Genomic DNA, 19,546 nt, shown 5'->3' on the forward strand with positions numbered 1-19,546 from the left:
GAAGCCTAATGTAAGACATGGATAAAAAACAACAACAACATTTTATTTCCCTGTTATATTCAAAAGCATGAATCCACTCGCACTGCACACACACCTTCTGGTGTCTAACGGTCATAACCCCAGTGTGGCTTGTGCTCACATGCAGACTGACAGGAAGTGTTATCATTTGATCAAGTGAATGCTCTGTGTTACAACCATCTGGCTCACTCCAGAGAAGCGACTGTGTTATTTTTAGACATATAGTAAATCTTCCACTGTGGCTCGATTCATCACATTGTTGAGCAATATTGGTGCAGTCATGAAGTTTGAAATTATTTCTGTTGGATCAAAACTTGATAAACAATTTATTAATGTTTTACAGATCAGAAATAATAAAAACGTTTCGGTTACCTGTTGGTGGGAAATTCTTCATGATGACACTCTTGAGTTCTTTCTTGATTGGCAAATTACACTCCTCCAAAATATGACCTGATTGCTTAACTTCTGGAAAGGGTCTTTAATAGGGATGGGTATCGTTTAGGTTTTATCCGATACCGGTGCCAAATCGGTACTTTTGAAACGGTGCCGGTGCTTAAACGGTGCTCAAACCGGTGCTTAAAGAATGGAGAACAAACTTTGTCCAAAAACCTCTCATGTTCAGCTGTTTTTTTTGTAAAAAGATAACAATGTTAGCCTTTTCTGCAGCTATGTGGCATATATGGCATCACTCTTGGCTGGAAGCAGTGCTTAAACAATGGAAAAAACACAAACTTAAACCCTCTCATGTTTAACTGTTTCCCACTTTTTCTTTGGTCATTTTTGTTACGGCCGGGACCGTTTCAGACGAGTGACAGGACTCAAACGCAAGACGCCGAACAGCTCGAAAATATATTTTAAGAATAATGTTTAATGTGCACACAAAATATTCATAAACAAAAGGTGAGCGTAGACGTTAACTAAATAATGATCTGGTCCGGGTCCGGGGATTGGACTGGAAAGCAAGTCACAAAAGGTCCAGGAAAAGGTCGGGGTCACTGTAACAGAATGCAAATGTTCAAAACATAGATAAGGAGGCATATGAATATGTTGTTTGGCTCAAAATCCTCCTTCGTACTGTGTACTTGCCAACGGAGGTCGGAGATGACATAGAGGGGGAGTAATCCGGGTGTGTAAATCCAAAAACTCCTGGCGTGGAGGCAGAGAGGCAGGTAGGTAGTTTTGGTGGTAGCCTGAGGGACTGCCAGAAGGTCCAGCATCCAAGTAGAAGCTCTTCGCCAGGGGTTTAACAGTTAGGTGTAGTGATGTTTAGCAGAGAATCTGGCGAAGAGAGATTGAGAACGCTGGCCTTATGAGTCCCCCGGCTAATTACCCACAGATGTCAACGATCAGCAAAAACACTGAGGCCCCTCCCAGGGGTGGAGACGCCGGCTCGGAGGGAGACACACTGGCACACACCCGGACCATGACAGTACCCCCCCCTCAAGGGACGCCACCCGGCGGCCGACCAGCACCCGCCCCACGACGTGACCTAAGAAAATCAGAAACCATCACAGAGTCAAGCATCAAAGAACGAGGAACCCAAGAACGCTCCTCCGGCCCATAACCCTCCCAGTCCACCAAAAACTGCAGCCCCCTACCCCGCCGCCGCACATCCAGAATGCGCCGGACAGAAAACGCAGGATGCCCATCAATGAGCCGGGCGGGAGGCGGGGGCACCGGAGGCGGGCACAGATGACTAGACACCACCGGCTTCACCTGAGAAACGTGAAAGACCGGGTGAACCCTCAAGGCAGCAGGCAAACGGAGCTTGACAGCCGAAGGGCTGAGGACCCTGTCCACAGAATAGGGGCCGATGTAACGAGGAGACAACTTGCGGGAGGATGCCCTGAGAGGGACGTCTTTCGCAGCGAGCCACACCTTCTGTCCAGGTGAGTAAACAGGCGCAGGAGACCGGCGACGGTCGGCACAGCTACGTTGGCGAGCCACAGCTCGCAACAGCGCCTCCCGCGTACGAGACCAGACCCGACGGCAGCGCTGTAGATGATGCTGGACCGAGGGGACAGCAAGATCAGCCTCCTCCACCGGAAACAGGGGCGGCTGATAACCCAAAGAGGCCTCAAACGGTGACAACCCAGTAGCAGACGAAACCAAGGAGTTGTGGGCATATTCCACCCACGGCAGATACGAGGCCCAAGTCGCAGGGTTATGACAGGTCACACAGCGGAGCGCGGCCTCCAGCTCCTGATTTAAACGTTCCGTCTGGCCGTTCGTCTGAGGATGGTAACCAGAGCTCAGACAAGGCCTGGCCCCCAAAGCAGCGCAAAAAGAACCCCAAACCTGGGACGAGAACTGCGGACCCCTGTCCGAAACTATTTCCACAGGAATGCCATGAAGCCGAAAAACATGGTCCTACAACAACGTAGACGTCTCAGCCGCAGTGGGCAACTTCTCCAAAGCGACGAAATGAGCAGCCTTAGAAAACCGATCCACGACCGAGAGAATAGTGGTCTTCCCAGCCGAAACCGGGAGTCCCGTAACAAAATCCAGGGCGATGTGGGACCAAGGGCGATGAGGCGTAGACAACGGCTGCAACAGCCCAGCAGGACGGTGAGTACGCGACTTACACCTGGCACACACAGGGCACGCAGCCACATACTCCCGAACATCTTTATCCAGAGTGGCCCACCAAAAATGTCTCTTAACCATAGAAGTCGTCCTGCCCCTGCCCGGGTGACACGCAAACCTCGAAGCGTGCACCCATTCCAGTACCTTGGAGCGAGCAGCCGCGGGAACAAAACGCCGGTTAGGCGGTCCCGTGCCCGGATCCGGTTCCGTCCGGAGGCCCCGGTCGATGGCGTCCTCCACCTCCCAGGTAATAGCTCCCACCGTACAGCCGGCCGGAAGAATGGTGGAAAACTCCGCCGGACCCGTGTCAGAGTCAAACTGCCGAGAGAGGGCATCCGGTTTGGTGTTTCTGGAACCCGGGCGATAGGAAATGGAAAAGTTAAAACGTGCGAAAAACAGCGACCAACGAGCTTGACGTGCATTCAACCTCTTCGCACCGCGTAGGTACGTCAAGTTCTTATGATCCGTCCACACCAGGAACGGTAGCGCCGCGCCTTCCAGATGATGACGCCACTCCTCCAACGCCAACTTAACGGCAAGCAGCTCCCGGTCCCCCACATCATAGTTCCGTTCTGCTGGTGAAAGCCGCCGAGAGAAAAAGGCGCACGGCCGCAGCTTAGAGGAGGGGCCGGCACGTTGTGAAAGCACAGCCCCCACCCCCACATCAGAAGCATCCACCTCCACAATAAAAGCCTTAGACGGATCGGGTTGAGCGAGGATGGGCGCAGTAGAAAACAGATGTTTCAGCTCCGTGAATGCGCTGTCAGCTTCGGCGGACCAGCCGAACGGAAGCTTCGTAGAGGTAAGGCGTGTAAGCGGAGCCGCCACTAGACTGTAGTTCCTTATAAACCGACGATAGAAATTCGCAAATCCCAAAAACCCCTGGAGTTGCTTGCGAGTAGAAGGCACAGGCCAGTCAGTGACCGCCTTCACCTTAGCCGGATCCGTCTTCACCTGCCCCCCTGCCAAGATGTATCCCAGGAAAGAGACCGATGTCAAATGAAACTCACATTTCTCAGCCTTGGCATACAGTCTGTTTTCCAAGAGGCGTTGAAGGACAGCACGGACATGTGAATGATGCTCAGCCAAAGACTTAGAAAAAATAAGAATGTCATCTAAATAGACGAACACAAAACGGTCGAGGAAATCCCGCAGGACGTCATTTATTAGGGCCTGAAACACCGCTGGAGCGTTCGTTAAACCGAAAGGCATAACGAGATACTCGAAATGACCCAGGGGGGTGTTAAACGCGGTCTTCCACTCGTCTCCCTGACGGACTCGCACCAAATGATAAGCATTGCGAAGATCTAACTTAGTGAACACCGTGGCACCCTGTAGCGATTCAACAGCGGAGCTAATGAGTGGCAAGGGATACTTATTTTTAACAGTGACGTCATTCAAGCCCCTGAAATCAATACACGGCCGAAGAGACCCATCCTTCTTGTCTACAAAAAAAAACCCCGCCGCCACGGGGGACGAAGACGGACGGATTAACCCAGCCGCTAATGAATCCCTAATATACTCCTCCATCGCAGCACGTTCAGGCCTAGAGATACTATATAACCGGCTCTTGGGCAGGGACGCTCCGGGGAGCAAATCAATCGCACAGTCATAAGGGCGATGGGGCGGTAGGGACTGCGCTTTGATTTTACTGAATACCTCCCGCAAATCATGATACTCAGGCGGCACCCCTGAGAGATCGGGGACATATTCGTCAGTCCCCGTAACCTCCCCCGGGCCGGGAAAACGGGCGGAAGTCAGACAATTGGAGTGGCAAAAAGGGCTCCAGCTGACAACCCTTTGCCCCTCCCAATCCAAGTGCGGATTGTGTAAGCACAGCCAGGGATAACCCAAAGTGAGCGGAGTATCAGGTGAATCGAGGACAAAAAAGGTGAGTTTTTCCCTATGATTCCCCGAAGTGCACAGTGACACTGGACCAGTGCGAAAAGAAATTCTAGTGAAAACCTGGTTATTAATCGCTCTAACTGGAATGGGCGGCTCAAGGCGCACGAGCGGAACGCCTAATCGTTCAGCGAGATCGAGACTGATTAAATTCTGTTCAGAACCAGAATCTAATAAGGCTGTGCACGAATGAGTACTCTGTAGCATCTCCAAGGTGACAGGGAGTTGTAAACGGGGTTTCTGACCAGAATTCGAACCGCCCACCCGTATCCCCGATTCTACCGGCGGGCGACACCTTTTCCCTCCTTCGGGCATGCAGCAATCAAGTGTTCCAGCGAGCCACAGTAAAAACAGGCATGAGCCCGACGCCGCCGCTCCCTCTCCTCCGGTGTCAACCGTAACCGGCCAATCTGCATAGGCTCCGGCTCGGGATCAGTGACGTAAGCCGAGGCGACAAACTCATGCGAGTCCACAGTCGGAGGCGGCGACGGTGACGTACCAGGAAACGAGCGCGGTAAACGGCGCTGGGATTTGTAGTTCCTGTCCCTCTCCCTGTCACGCAACCTGTTGTCAATGCGAAGGGAGAGGGACGCCAGTTCCTCAAAAGATTTTGGCTCATCACGGGAGGCAAGCTGGTCTTTCATACCCTCGTTCAATGCCCGGAAAAACACCCCACGCAGAGCGTCGTCAGGCCAACCGGTTTCGGCGGCAGCAGTACGAAAATCAATCAAAAAATCAGCAACCCTCTGACGGCCCTGGCGAAGATCCAGCAGCCTCTGCGCAGAACTACCCTCAGAAATGGGGTGCGCAAACGTTTTCTGGAATTCCCCCAAAAACACCTCATAAGAACAGGTTAACAAAGGATTCTTCGATAGATACGCCTCCGCCCATTTAAGTGCACGATTACGCAGTTTACCCACCAAATAAGATATCTTATTAGAATCCGCAACAAATGTGCGCGGAGAACGACCGAAAACAAGGTCAACCTGAAGCAAAAACCCGCTACAACTCCCTGGATCCCCTGAGAATGGTTCGGGCTCCGGGGACGTAGCATCACGGAAAGCTGATGTAGGTGGAGATGCAACGGCAACAGGTTGAGGCAGAGGAGCTGGTGTACCGGAGTCTTGGCCCGCGGGGCCCGAGGCGGAACCAGCAGCAGTAGAAATATCAGTTTGTAGAGCCTGGAGGGTCTCAAGTATTTTAGTTTGACCATCTCTAAGAGTCTGCTGCTGGGCTAACAGGAACTGAATAGATTGTTCATGACTTCCTAATATCGCCCCCTGCCTCTGAATGGCTGACCGTTCCGCGTCTGCTGAGTCCATAACTGCTGGCCAGATTCTACTGTTACGGCCGGGACCGTTTCAGACGAGTGACAGGACTCAAACGCAAGACGCCGAACAGCTCGAAAATATATTTTAAGAATAATGTTTAATGTGCACACAAAATATTCATAAACAAAAGGTGAGCGTAGACGTTAACTAAATAATGATCTGGTCCGGGTCCGGGGATTGGACTGGAAAGCAAGTCACAAAAGGTCCAGGAAAAGGTCGGGGTCACTGTAACAGAATGCAAATGTTCAAAACATAGATAAGGAGGCATATGAATATGTTGTTTGGCTCAAAATCCTCCTTCGTACTGTGTACTTGCCAACGGAGGTCGGAGATGACATAGAGGGGGAGTAATCCGGGTGTGTAAATCCAAAAACTCCTGGCGTGGAGGCAGAGAGGCAGGTAGGTAGTTTTGGTGGTAGCCTGAGGGACTGCCAGAAGGTCCAGCATCCAAGTAGAAGCTCTTCGCCAGGGGTTTAACAGTTAGGTGTAGTGATGTTTAGCAGAGAATCTGGCGAAGAGAGATTGAGAACGCTGGCCTTATGAGTCCCCCGGCTAATTACCCACAGATGTCAACGATCAGCAAAAACACTGAGGCCCCTCCCAGGGGTGGAGACGCCGGCTCGGAGGGAGACGCACTGGCACACACCCGGACCATGACAATTTTAGCCTTTTTGGCCAGGGTGAAGGGAGTATCTGCCATCAAACAAGAGGACAGCCGCATGTAGCTATGATGATGTTTGCTAGTTCACCTTACATGCATTAATGTAATAACGTGGTTAGCCTACTCAACGTAAATTACACACGAACAACATGAAGCTACTCACGCAGAGAAGAACGGCTGCTGCTGCATCATCATCCTCATCATTTCTGCTACACTGGCAGGGCTGGGGGCCAGGACTCTATTCTTCGGGTTTTTGGGGGATTTTGCTCCGGGTCCGATAACTGGCAACCCACCCGAAGTGCACGGTGTGAGGTCTCGCAGCAAGCTATCAAATACGGCGCATTTCTCGGCTTTTAAAAAAAACGCTATGCGTCGCCAGCTGTTTAATCGGATTCGAGGTGTTACCTCCTTTGACAGTATCACAGTATCAGCTTAAAGCACTTGTTGCAGGCTGCGGAGTTTGCATATTTTGCTGTGAAGTACAGCCAGACTTTTGACCGCTTCGCCTTGGGCATTTTTAATCTGTAGCGCTGCTCTAAAAGAACGTACGTACCTGGCCCCGCCTACTATCCTCGGAAACGTAAAATGATTGGCTAGAAGTGTATCACAGCTCAGGAAAAAAAAGCACCGAAATAAAGCACCGAAATGTGTGCTGCTTTTCGGTCTGGTTACTACCGTTTATGTCAGAACCGGTGCTATCATGGCACCGGACACCGGTACCCATCCCTAGTCTTTAATATATGTAGACCAAAAACATTTATTAAATTTTATTAAATATTTACAAGTGCAGGTCATGTGTTGTATAACTTTTATTAACGTGTGTGTCTGTGTTTCTATGTGTCTTGGTGTACGGCTGCTCGATTATGGCAAAAATGATAATCACGATTATTTTCACTGAAATTGAGATCACGATTATTTGACGATATTTATTTAACCCTTTAAGACCTACTATAGAACCAAGTCCACCAGAGCTTATATTATTTTTTTTACATGCTGTAGTGCCATTTGTAGGAGCATTTCAAGTTGCTATACATCAATACAACTGTTATAGCCCATATTTTAATAATATGTATGCATTAAGTCCATAGTAATTACATAAATTGCAAAAAAGTGCAATAAACTACAAAAAAAATTGAAAATCGCTTTTGTTTTGTTTACATATATTTCTACTTGGAGAAATTTAAGAGGCTTATCCCTCAAAACTTTAAATACAATAAAGTTGCAAAAAATAGTTTACAACAACAGGAAATTTATTTTGAGTGTCTTCATAGTTTTATTTTGGAGATACAGCAATTTTTATATACTGCAGGAAAAACAAAAAACAATCCTATGATGCAAATTTGCAAAGAAAACAGCATGTGCATCATTTCACTGTGGGAAGTGTTACGAACAGCTGATAGGAACGGCAAAGCGTGTTTCTGGAATATTATGTTTTTGTTCCTGCAAGCGCTTTTTATGCAATTTTTGCAAAGCTATATGTGGAACGAAACCGTGACCGAGGACAAGCTGATGGCATCAGATGTAAGTACAACTCCTCCGGTTTCATATGCAAAACAAATTATTGCGCTAGCTTACACGGTTCAGGTTCTACAGGGATTTAAAAATAGTTACGCAAAACTGAGCGTGCTGCTCTGACCGGCTTTAAAGGGTTAACAATGACTTTAAAAAATAATATAAAATAGTGTGCAACACCACTGAAGTTTTTTTTTTTAAACTCTCTTTTCAACCAACGGCAGTCACTCTCCAAATAACTTCTGCTTAGCTTTCCGAGCTTCCCTCGGGTCCTCTTAATCAGCGGTCTCCAACCTTTTTTGCGCCACGGACCGGTTTATGCCCGACAATATTTTCACGGACCGGCCTTTAAGGTGTCGCGGATAAATGAGGGAGGGGCTAATAATCGGCTCAGTCATTTTTAATGATCATTGAAAGCCCAGATCGTAATCGTGATTAAAATTCGATTAATTGAGCAGCCCTATCTTGGTGTGACTCATGCCAAGGTCCCACCTTCTGGTTTCTGGACACCTGCTGGTCATCACACACTTGTACCCGAGTCCTCATCAAAGTCACTACTTGAGGGAGTGGCTAAGCTTTAGTCTTCACTGGATTGTTGAACTACTCACACTTAGTGTAACCCTGACTTCCTTGCTTGTTGACTTGCTTTGTAACCTGGTTGGAACACTAACCCTTATATTCTGTATGCAGATACCTGTGGAGAAATTCCTCCATGAGAGTGGTGAGCAAACTGAGCCCGAGAGTTTTTGTGGAGAGACTTAGTGAGGAGAATCACAAGTACTAGTGAGGGGGGGGGGGGGGGGGGGTCATCACTACTGTGGACTGTGTGTTGGACTTTAGTTGTGCAAATTACTTGATCTATTATTACTGAAGAGAGTCCATCCCTGAGTCCTACTTCTGCCGTTCTGCTTCATGACAAATAAAACCCAGGTGGCTGCTAGCTATGTATATACATTAGCAGATGGCTCGAGTTATACACAAACTACACTGCAAATAAATCCAAACACACACTTGTCATATTTATCAAATATATATATATATATATATATCAAATTCACAAAAATGCGTATCTTTTGAGTAGATTTCTGTTGCTGTAAAAAGGATTGAGGGTGCCAAATTGATAGCTATCCTGAGTAAATAAGTCATAGAGGCCTTCCAAGCTCTGTCTGAGATTCAAGTACCTGAAAGAATTCTTGTTATCATGGTCCTGGGTCATATTGACCCAGTGTTCTTAGTTTTCTTGTGTTTTTGTATTTTGTTCCTAGGTTGTTCAGTTTAGTTTATTAGAATTCCCCTCATGTCTTTACCCCGTGTCCTCCTCCACGTATCTGAGTTCCCATGCCTCGTTTCTCCTCCTTGTGTTTTATTACATGTTTTCCCCAGCCCGTTATGTCTGTGCTCACCCCGTGTTCTCTCCTCCCCTCCTGTCTGCGCCTCTGTGTACTTCCTGTTTTACTTTGACAGTCTCCCATCAGTATGCGTCATGTTGTGTTTGCTCCTGCCCTGTCTCCGTGTGCTCCCACTTCCCTTGTTAACCCTCAGTGTATTTATGTCCGCGTCTCCCTCAGTTCTGTGTCACGTTCTCCCTCATAGCTGTGTGTGATTCTCCCTGTGTCTCCTGGTGCACATTATAATAAGTTTTTCCCAGTTTAGTTTTGTAGTCGGTGGAGTATCTTTGCCAAGAATGGGTAGTGCTGCTGTTCTCGGAGTACCAGGAGGTGTTAGCTACCCGTTTACAGAGGATGGTTTCCGGACTCCCCTGACTATTCGGCGCGCTACACCCCCTCATCCAGGACTTCCTCGTTCCCACTGTACACGTCCACCCAGAGCTGCCTCTCCAGTATGAAGAGCCAGAGGATGTTCAGCCCAGTCCGCTGGAGGATTCGCGGCCTGGCTCGTCTCCTCCCCCTTCCCAGAGAAAACGGCATTCACGCCACCGGCGATCCAAAGCAAGCGGAGCAGCTTTCTTCCTTTGGTGAGAGTGATTGTGTTTCTCACGTTCCGCTCAAGCATTCAGCTCCCAGGCTTCCTGACATTACATCCTCTGTGAGTAAGACTGAGCTTCCCTCTGTAGACTTTGTTAAGCCTGAATCCGTAGATTGTGACTCTGCAGATTTAAAGTTTCAGGATTTTGAAGCAGTTAACTCAGTAGCATCTGTTTCTGTACCTGTTGTTCCTCTGAGTAAATCCAGTGTTAATAAGCAAGCAAGTGATTCTTCTATTCTGCCTAAACCTGGTAATATAAAGACAATTAGCCATGCAGCTACTCATTGTGACTGTCTTACCTGCTCACCTGCTCTGTCACCAGAAATCTATGACAGTAACCAAATAAGTTTTGTGTTCCACGGTCTGACCATTTGAACTCTGTGTACCAGGCATTTAGCTCAGTCTCTGCAAAGACTGTTCAGGAAGCTCCTCATGAAATTACTTTTTGTGTTGTTTCCTATAGGACTGTCACTCAAACCTTGGACTGTGCTGCGCCTCAGCTGGTAAATGTAAATGGCAACAGAGTGCCACCTGCCATAGTTAAAATAGCTAAAATGTTTGGACTTAGTGGCCCAGCACTAATGGATCAGGTTGAGTTTTGTGTTTCACAGCCATTTATACGTAAACCAGCTCGCCATGTTTGTGTGTCAGTCCCTGTTAACACTGAGGTTACACCTCAAGAGACTGTTGTTGGTATTGTTACACCCTGGACTGTGCAGCCCACCAGCCACTTTATTCTGAGACGGCATGTCAAAATACACCTGCTTCTGTAGTCGCTCCTCCTGAGCTGAGAGTTAAAGACCCAGACTTTTTCAAAGACTGCTAATTCTAACGTGGACAGCTTAATAACAGCAGAGTTGCTAAAACCAGCCTGCCATAAGTCTCTGTTTGCTGGAACTGTGTTTGGCACCATTAACCTAGTTTACCCAGTGACTGTTACTGCTCCTGAGCTCCGCTCTCCACCTCCTGTTCCTGTTCCCAGGGCAGCTTGGGCCCAGCTTTCCCTTGTACCCGTATCAGTTCCTTGGGTGAGGGTGGCTGACGTCCAGCTGGTCCCTGCTTCAGTTCCCAGGTTAATTGAGGCTCCATTTGTCCCTGCACCCGTACCTGCTCCTCAGGTGGGGATGGCAGACGCCCAGTCATTGCCTGTGCCTGTTCCGGTTCCCCAGATGAGGGCGACTGTGACCCTGTCGACTCCTGCACTCATCTCAGTTCCTCGGGCGGGAGCAGGCCCAGCTCGTCCCTGCACCCGTATCTGTTCCTCGGGTGGGGATGGCTGGTGTTTGGCCAGGCCCAGTACCCGTTCTTGTTCTCCGGAGGAGAGCAGCCAAGAGTCAGTCACCTGCTCAGTCACAAGTTCAGCTACCTGATGATCCACCATCACTACAACCATCATCACAACCACCACTACAACTTGTACTTTTGTCCATAGCGCAGTTATTAGCTCAGTTTCCTGTTTTGTCACCAGCTCAGTCTCTAGCTCAGTTGTCAGCTCTATTACCTGCTCAGTCATCCATTCTGTTACCACCTCAGTTTCTTGCTCCATTGCCTGTTCAGTTATCAGCTCAGTCCTTAACTCTGTCACCCTAAGAGCCTTCATCAGGAACTCAATGGGGATGTGGCGTACAACACTAGAGGCCAACTTCAAGCCCATAGCACAAATAACCATCAAGTGCGGAATCTACCATGGAGATGCTCTGTCCCCACTGCTGTTCTGCATAGGCCTGAACCCCCTCAGTGAAATCATTGACAAGACTGCCTACAGATACCGACTACGGAATGGAGCAGTTGTGAGCCACCTCCTGTACATGGATGACATCAAGCTGTATGCCAAGAGTGAATGAGACATCGATTCACTGATCCACACCACCAGGATTTACAGCAATGACATCGGTATGTCATTCGGACTGGATGAATGTAGTCGGATGGTAACAAAGAGAGCGAAGGTAGTCAGAACGGAGGGGATCGAACTAGCAGAAGGCAACATTGCAGACATAGAGGACAGTTACAAGTACCTGGGGATCCCACAGGCAAATGGGAACCATGAAGAGGTTGCTGGAAAAGCTGCAACCACCAAGTACCTGCAGAGGGTCAGGCAAGTTCTGAGGAGTCAGCTGAATGGTAAGAACAAGATCCGGGCTATCAACACCTACGCCCTGCCCGTGATCAGGTACCCTGCTGGGATAATAAGTTGGCCAAAGGAGGAGATAGAAGCCACTGACATAAAGACAAGAAAGCTCCTGACCATGCATGGAGGGTTTCACCCCAAGTCCAGCACCCTGAGGCTGTATGCTAAGCGGAAGGAAGGAGGCCGGGGACTGGTGAGTGTCAGCACCACAGTCCAGGATTAGACAACAAACATCCGCAAATGCATCAGTAAGATGGCCCCAACTGACCGCGTGCTCAGTGAATACCTCAGGCAGCGGAAACCCAAGAATGAGGAGGAAGAGGTGATACCATCATGGAATGACAGGCCCCTGCACGGTATGTACCACCGGCAGATAGCAGAGGTGACTGATATCCAGAAATCCTACCAGTGGCTGGACAAAGCCGGACTGAAAGCCAGCACAGAGGCACGAATCATGGCAGCACAAGAACAAGCTCTGAGCACAAGATCCATAGAGGCTGGGTTCTATCACACCAGGCAAGACCCCAGGTACAGGTTGTGTAAAGTTGCCCCTGAGACAATCCAGCACATAACAGCAGGGTGTAAGATGCTAGCAGGCAGGGCATACATGGAACGCCATAGTCAAGTGGCCAGCTTAGTATACAGGAACATCTGTGCATTTGAACAAGGGTGGTGGAAAATGACCGAGCTAAGATCCTGTGGGACTTCCAGATACAGACAGACAAAATGGTGGTGGCTAACCAACCGGACATAGTGGTGGTAGACAAACAGAAGAAGACGGCCGTAGTGATCGATGTAGCAGTTTGCAATGACAGCAACATCAGGAAGAAGGAACACGAGAAGCTCGAGAAATACCAAGGGCTCAGAGAAGAGCTCAAGAAAATGTGGAGGGGGAAGGTAACAGTGGTCCCAGTGGTAATCGGAGCACTAGGTGCGGTGACTCCCAAACTAGGCAAGTGGCTCCAGCAGATCCCAGGAACAACATCGGAGATCTCTGTCCAGAAGAGCGCAGTCCTAGGAACAGCTAAGATACTGCGCAGGACCCTCAAGCTCCCAGGCTCCTGGTAGAGGACCCAAGCTTGAAGGATGAAGACCACCAGGGGCGTGAGGGGAATTATATATATATATAAAACATTAGTGCTGTCAGCGTTAATCTCATTAAAATGATGTTAACACCATAACCGCATTAGCTCTTTAATGCAGCCCCCGTGAGAGGGGCTGCGTTAACGAGCTAACTGCGCTGATGCGTTAAAGCTATGCAGCCCTTGCACGGGGCAATCCATGTTAACTCGCTAACGGAGATTTGCCGCGTTAATGCGTTTATGGCGTTAATGTCATTTTAACAAGATTAACGCTGATAGCACTAATATATGTATATATACATACATATATTTGCATACAGACATAAATGTGTGTGAGTAGGGGAAAGGCGAGCAGGCTGTTGATTACTGCAAGCAGCAGGTTAGAGTGGTCCGTGGAATTGACTGAAGATTATGCGTTTTACAACTACATGAATGTACTATTGCTGTGTGATTTATTACTACTACTGAAAGATACCAATAGCAATTAGATTTTTAAATCTTAATAAAAAATGAGTAACAGTAGGGTGGACATTAGATAAGGCTGCACTTTTTGCAGCGACCTCGTATAGAAAACTGTTTCACGCGTATATAAAACAGGTCCGCGGCTCCTAATACGTCGGTTCCGTGTTGGGCTCGTAGCTGAAAACTAGCTTTACTTTGTTGTCTGGGTCAACTTTGCTAGCAAGAGACAGAGAGAGACTTTGAAAGGCTGCTCCAACGGAATTTATTGTTTCGGAGAAAAACACGAACACAGTGTACAGTCGAGTCTTAATAGCTTACTTAAAACTGGACTACACTGCCCATGAGGCTACATTCTTTAGGGCGATGCCTGTAACACTCTGCCTATTGCCTTCATATTAATTTTTTTTTTTTTTGAGGTTTCATAAGCTTCAGTCATTTTAATGATTATAGGATTTTTTTTGTTTTGTTTTAATACAATGAAGCTAGCGTTGACTGTACAGCCACCAAGATGTTTTCGCCTCAGTTGAGGACTAATAAAAAAAAATTTAAAAAAAAATCATCATGTACAAAACTCTACTTCAGACACTGACGTCTAAATGCAAGAAAAAGCACTTGTTGTAGCCTGCATGTTAATGTTTAAACACCCCAAATGGCAAATCCTACACAATGTGTGGTAGCTTGATTAGTTTAAAACTCTAAATAAAGCCAAAGACTTGAACACATCTCACGCACAATGACTAAACTGTACACATGTGCATGGTTTTAAATGTAGCAATCTGGGAAAGAGTAATATTTATATGCTGTGCTTAAAGGCTACCCTGAAATAATCTGAATTTAGAGTTGGTTTTTTAATGTCACTATATAAATTTTGCCAATGCCGACCAACTATAACTGAAAAAAACAAAACAACAACAAAAAACACCAGAGGTGTGGAGTAAGAGTGTTCTACAAACTTTTGTTCTCTGTCCCTATAAAAGCCCCATCTCTGGCTTATGAAAGCATCTCGACCGGCCATTCATTGGGCTGTCAAAAGTACCAATAAACCAAAAAAAACAAAAAAAAAAAACAAAAACAGCTGATCTATGAGCAGTTTAGACCCACTCCATCATTCCAGTCGTTTAATTCCACAGTAATATCAAAAACGCTACTTAAATGAGCTTTTCTGTGAGACCGATTAATCATGATGTTCAAAACATTCACATTACTCCTTTATCCATATGCGTGTGCACCCTTGGGTAGATGATTACACAATGAATTTCCTTTCAGATTCAAACTGAAGATGAGGTTTCATTTCATCCCAAGATGCATGATTTTCCTGTAAGGTCCCGGTCCGCCCCACAGCCCCCTAAGAAGCCCATGCCAATAGAGGTGAGGCATCACATCTGCTTTCATGTGGTACATTAATTGCCTCTCCTTGGCTTGGTTGAAGGGGAACGTTTCCAGCGGTTGTCCGTTGTAGTCGAACTCTGCCAGGATTACTGTGTTGTAGCTTGTGACCAAGGGACATGTGAAGTATACCCATCATACTTCTTATCTGGTTTTTCTTTTTTCAATATTTTGCTGATAGTTCGACTCAAGACGGCAGACTGTGCCGTGACAGCTGCTCCGGTTTTGGATGTGGGAAGGTTGGTGCAGTCTCCGATCCCAAACACGTTTGGATACTTGGTATGTTGGAGAGTTTCTTTGTTCAGATCCAACCAGCCGATCTCGTTGGCCAGCGGACTGCCTTTAATCACCGAGCTGGGTCCCATTGGCGGTGTAACATGAAGCATTTCATACTCGATAACTTTGGTTTCCCCTGGTTTGCCAAGATTTTCAAACACAGCTTCTTGCTTATCTGCGCGCACTTCAATCAGGTTGTGCCTCAGGTTAATCTGTAGGTCACGCTTTTTCACAATCTCCCACAGTGAGTCAGCGTATTTCTTTACCCCAAAGATCACAGGCAATGATGTGTTATAGATCACATTGGCTTTTGCTCTTTTGCCCGTCTTCCTGAGGTAGGCGTCTGACAGGTACATGATCTTTTGTGGCGCTCCAGCACATTTCACAGGAGTATTTGGGAAATTGAACACAGCATTGCCCTCTTTGAAATCCTGCAATGCTTTCCACGTCTTCTCCACAGTTTGGACAGAGTAGTTAGAGCCAATTTTTGGGTGCTCAAACCCCTCTGGGAGTCCTTTGATCTTCTCATAATGGAGCTCTAAACCAAGCGCCACAATCAAATATTCATATGAGATTTCAGTCCCGTCATCTGTGCGTACAGTATTTGTCTCTGGGTTAATTTCCTCAACCTTAGATTTCACCCATTTCACTCCAGATGGCATAAGACTCGCAGTGGGACGGCTTGAGGACGCTACAGTCTTTGCACCAGCACCAACCAGGGTCCATATTGGCTGATAGTAGTGGATCTCGCTGGGCTCCACCACAGCTACATTCTCTGCTCCCACCAGCCTCTTCATCCGGGAGCTCATTACGATACCGCCAGTTCGTCCTCCCAGCACAAGCAATTTGTAATGCTGTTTGGCAGAGGCAGGGCTGCTTGTGTGAAACTGAGAGATAGCAATGCCCCTCGGGTGGCACTGCTTGAGATGACGCAGTGCATCCATCCTGTGTCTCAGCAGGAGTGCTGTCAACCTCGCGTGTTAATGTCCGTTTAGGCGGAATGCTCTTAGCCTTCATATTAATTAATTTTTGAACAATAATTTAAAAAAAATATTTCGTCACGTCATTATGCGGGCTGCAAGTAGAGGTGACATGGACCATGAGATTGAGGCACAGGCATTAGAGCCTCTTAATGCGCGTTTTGTTTGGATTTCCACCAGCGTGGAATTACCAAAAAAAGATGGGACAGCCTAGCATATGAAACAGGAAAAGACCGCCGTGTAATCCCTTTATTTCAACAAAGTAACTGCATTCTAAATACCACCTTTTTAAACGGTAACTGTAACGGAATACAATTACTGATATTTTGTATTTTAAATATGTTACGCCGGTACATGTATTCCGTTATTCCCCAACACTGGTAACAATACAAAAAACGATTCCAAAACATGAGAGAGCCTAGAACTGATTCTGGATAGCAGACGATCTAGCGAGGAGGAGGAGTCAGCACTGGTATAAATATCGACTCAGTCCAGATCGGTAACAGCATATCCAACACCACCACACTGAGCACTGGAGCTCCTCAGGGCTGTGTGCTCAGCCTCTGTTGACTCGTGACTGTGCAGCAATGCACAGTTCAAACCATATCATCAAGTTTGCCGATAACATGATTGCAAAAGCGATGAGTTAGCGTACAGAGACGAGGTGCAACAGCTAACAGACTGCTGTAGAGTCAACAAGGTGTCTCTGAAAGTGGACAAAACAAAAGAGATGATTGTCGAATTCAGGAGAGCATGGAGAGATCACTGTCCATTTAACATTGATGGAGCCTCTGTGGAGGTTGTCAAGAGCACCAAATTCCTTGGTGTTCACCTGGCAGAGAACCTCTCCTGGTTCCTCAACACCAGCTCCATAACCAAGAAGGCCCAGCAGCGCTTCTACTTCCTGCGGAAGCTGAGGAAAACCCATCTCCCACCATCCATTCTCACCACCTTATACAGGTGGACTATCGAGAGTGTCCTGAGCAGCTGCATCACTGTCTGGTATGGTAACTGCACCATATCGGATTGCGATACCCTGCAACGGATAGTAAGAACTGCCTATTGTGCCCACCTATCGTACCCGCTGCATCTGCAAAGCCACCAGCATTGTGGAGGATCCCATGCACCTCTCACACAAACTTTTTACCATGCTGCCTTCTGACAAGAGGTACCGAAGCATTCGGCACTGCAAGACTGCACAACAGTTTCTTATCCCAAGATGTCAGACTCCTGAACACTCAAGACTGAAGAAGTTTATTGTCATTTCGTATGGTGTTATCCAGCCTGAAACGAAATACTGTTTCTCACCGGCCTCTACAGTGCAATAAACAATACAGTCTAAAAAGAATAAGTTTAAAAAGAGCAGTAAAAAGGCAGTAATGAATTGCAACAATAGTTATGGATAAATAACATAAAATCTAAGTTCTAAAACAAACTCAAGTCACATTCATTCGGGTAGACAGCAGCAGTCCTTTCACAGAAGGGGATGGTTAAATTAGGTAGTGTATGCATCTGGGGAGTGTATTGTATGTGTGTGTGTGTGTGTAGGTAGGGGGCATTACAGTCCGTTTGTGGACCTCACAGTGTAGCTGTGTGAATAGCTGTGTGGGTGGGGATGGGTCACAGTCTGTTTATCAGTCTCACGGCTTGTGCAAAGAACCCTTCCAGCATCCTGGTGGTTCTGCAGCTGATGCTCCTGTACCTCTTGCCAGATGGCAGAAGGGAGAACAGGTCATGCGAGCGGTGGTGGGGGTCTCTGATGATGTAGATAGCTCTGCATATGCAGCGCTGTGTGTAGAGAGATGCGATGGGGGGGGCAATCTTCTTAACAATCCTACTGAGTTGACGCTTCTCATAGGACTTGCAGCTGCCAAACCAAGATGTAAAACTTTGTGTCAGGATATTTTCGATGATGCCTCTGTAAAAAGTTGTGAGGTGAAGTGTGGAGAGTGCTGCTTTTCTGAGTCTCCTTAGGGAGTGGAGACTTTTGTGCTTTTTGACAACTGGTGTGGTGTTAATGGAGAAGGACAGGTCATCAGCAAAGTGTACACTCAGGAACTTAACACTGCTGACCCTCTCCACAGCAGTACCATCTATGGTGAGGTCAGTGTGGTGATCTCTGCCAGCCTTCCTGAAATCGATCACCATCTCTTTTGTTTTGTCCACATTGATGGAGAGATTGTGGGGTCTACACCACACTTCAAGCTGCTCCACTTCCATTCTATAGGCAGACTCGTCGTTGTCAGTGATGAGACCAACCACAGTTGTGTCAGGACACACCCCTGAGGAGAGCCTCTGCTCTCTAAGATGGTCTTTGATGTGTGGCTGCCCACCTTGACTGTCTATTGCCGCTTTGTCAGGAAGCTGAAAACCCAGTTGCAGGTTGCCGGGTTCACGCCGAATACCATCAGCTTGTCCACCAACTGCTGTGGAATGATCGTGTTAAAAGCTGAGCTAAAGTTGATGAAAAGGACTCTGGCTGGACTGACACACACACACCTTCATACATCAAGTTACCTTTTGCACAATGGTCAGTGTTTTTGCACAACCAGCTGTCACTGTTGCACTTTTCTATTGCATTGTTGTATCTGCACTGTCTTGTGTCTGTATCATTCTGTTCTGTCTGGTGTTGCACTGTTTTTGTTTTGTTGTTTCTGCAGTTTTATGCAATTTTGCATGCTTTGTTTTGTTTTTTTACAGCACATTGTGTTCTGCGTCGTGATCGGCTGTAGACCATTGTCAATCAATCTCTTCCGTGCCGTGTCTCCTGTACAGTGGAGAATGTGTTGAGCTTGTCAAATTTATCTTGATCTTCGATCACTACAGTGTGACTCTGAAGTGTACTGTATGTTTGTAAGTTTTCTCCCCAACAAAGACAACAATGTCGACAAAGCATTTTGCACCGTTAAAGGCACCTGCTGTAGCACCCAAAAGGCAGAGGAAGATGCTAACCATAGCCCACAAAGTTGGACTTCTGGACATGCTAACGGAAGGTAGAAGTTACTGTATTTTTCAGATTATAAGGTACATTAAGCGAAACAAAACAGTCAGATAAGTCAGACTTTACTCAACTCATTCTTCTTGCTTCCTCCACTTCTGTACCATTGATTCATTAATGTTGAATTCTCTGGCAGCTGCTCTATTCCCATGTTGTGGACCTGAAAACAGGGTTTCATCTTTGGTTTCATTCCATAATACTGGACTTATTTTTCTACGAAGGTTTGAATTTTGAGAGT

The 19,546-nt window shown here is 47.2% G+C and overlaps 2 long non-coding RNA genes and 1 pseudogene across 2 annotated transcripts; all 3 read right to left on the bottom strand.

Annotated features, from left to right (window-relative positions):
* Positions 1-866: 866 nt before the first annotated feature.
* On the bottom strand, positions 867-1,623 carry LOC112436203 (uncharacterized). Its single transcript, XR_013093454.1, has 2 exons — positions 1,105-1,623; positions 867-1,013 (listed from the first exon to the last, which is right to left on the bottom strand). It is a non-coding gene; the product is annotated as an uncharacterized LOC112436203 (long non-coding RNA).
* A 4,292-nt stretch (positions 1,624-5,915) lies between these two features.
* LOC143413041 (uncharacterized) lies at positions 5,916-6,500 on the bottom strand. The gene is made up of 2 exons (XR_013093595.1): positions 6,154-6,500; positions 5,916-6,062 (listed from the first exon to the last, which is right to left on the bottom strand). It is a non-coding gene; the product is annotated as an uncharacterized LOC143413041 (long non-coding RNA).
* Positions 6,501-14,749: 8,249 nt separating this feature from the next.
* Positions 14,750-16,311, bottom strand: LOC106675570 (sulfide:quinone oxidoreductase, mitochondrial pseudogene; annotated as a pseudogene).
* Between the last annotated feature and the right edge of the window lie 3,235 nt (positions 16,312-19,546).

The sequence above is a fragment of the Maylandia zebra genome, linkage group LG16 (assembly GCF_041146795.1).
Source record: "Maylandia zebra isolate NMK-2024a linkage group LG16, Mzebra_GT3a, whole genome shotgun sequence".
In the NCBI taxonomy this organism is placed as follows: domain Eukaryota; kingdom Metazoa; phylum Chordata; class Actinopteri; order Cichliformes; family Cichlidae; genus Maylandia; species Maylandia zebra.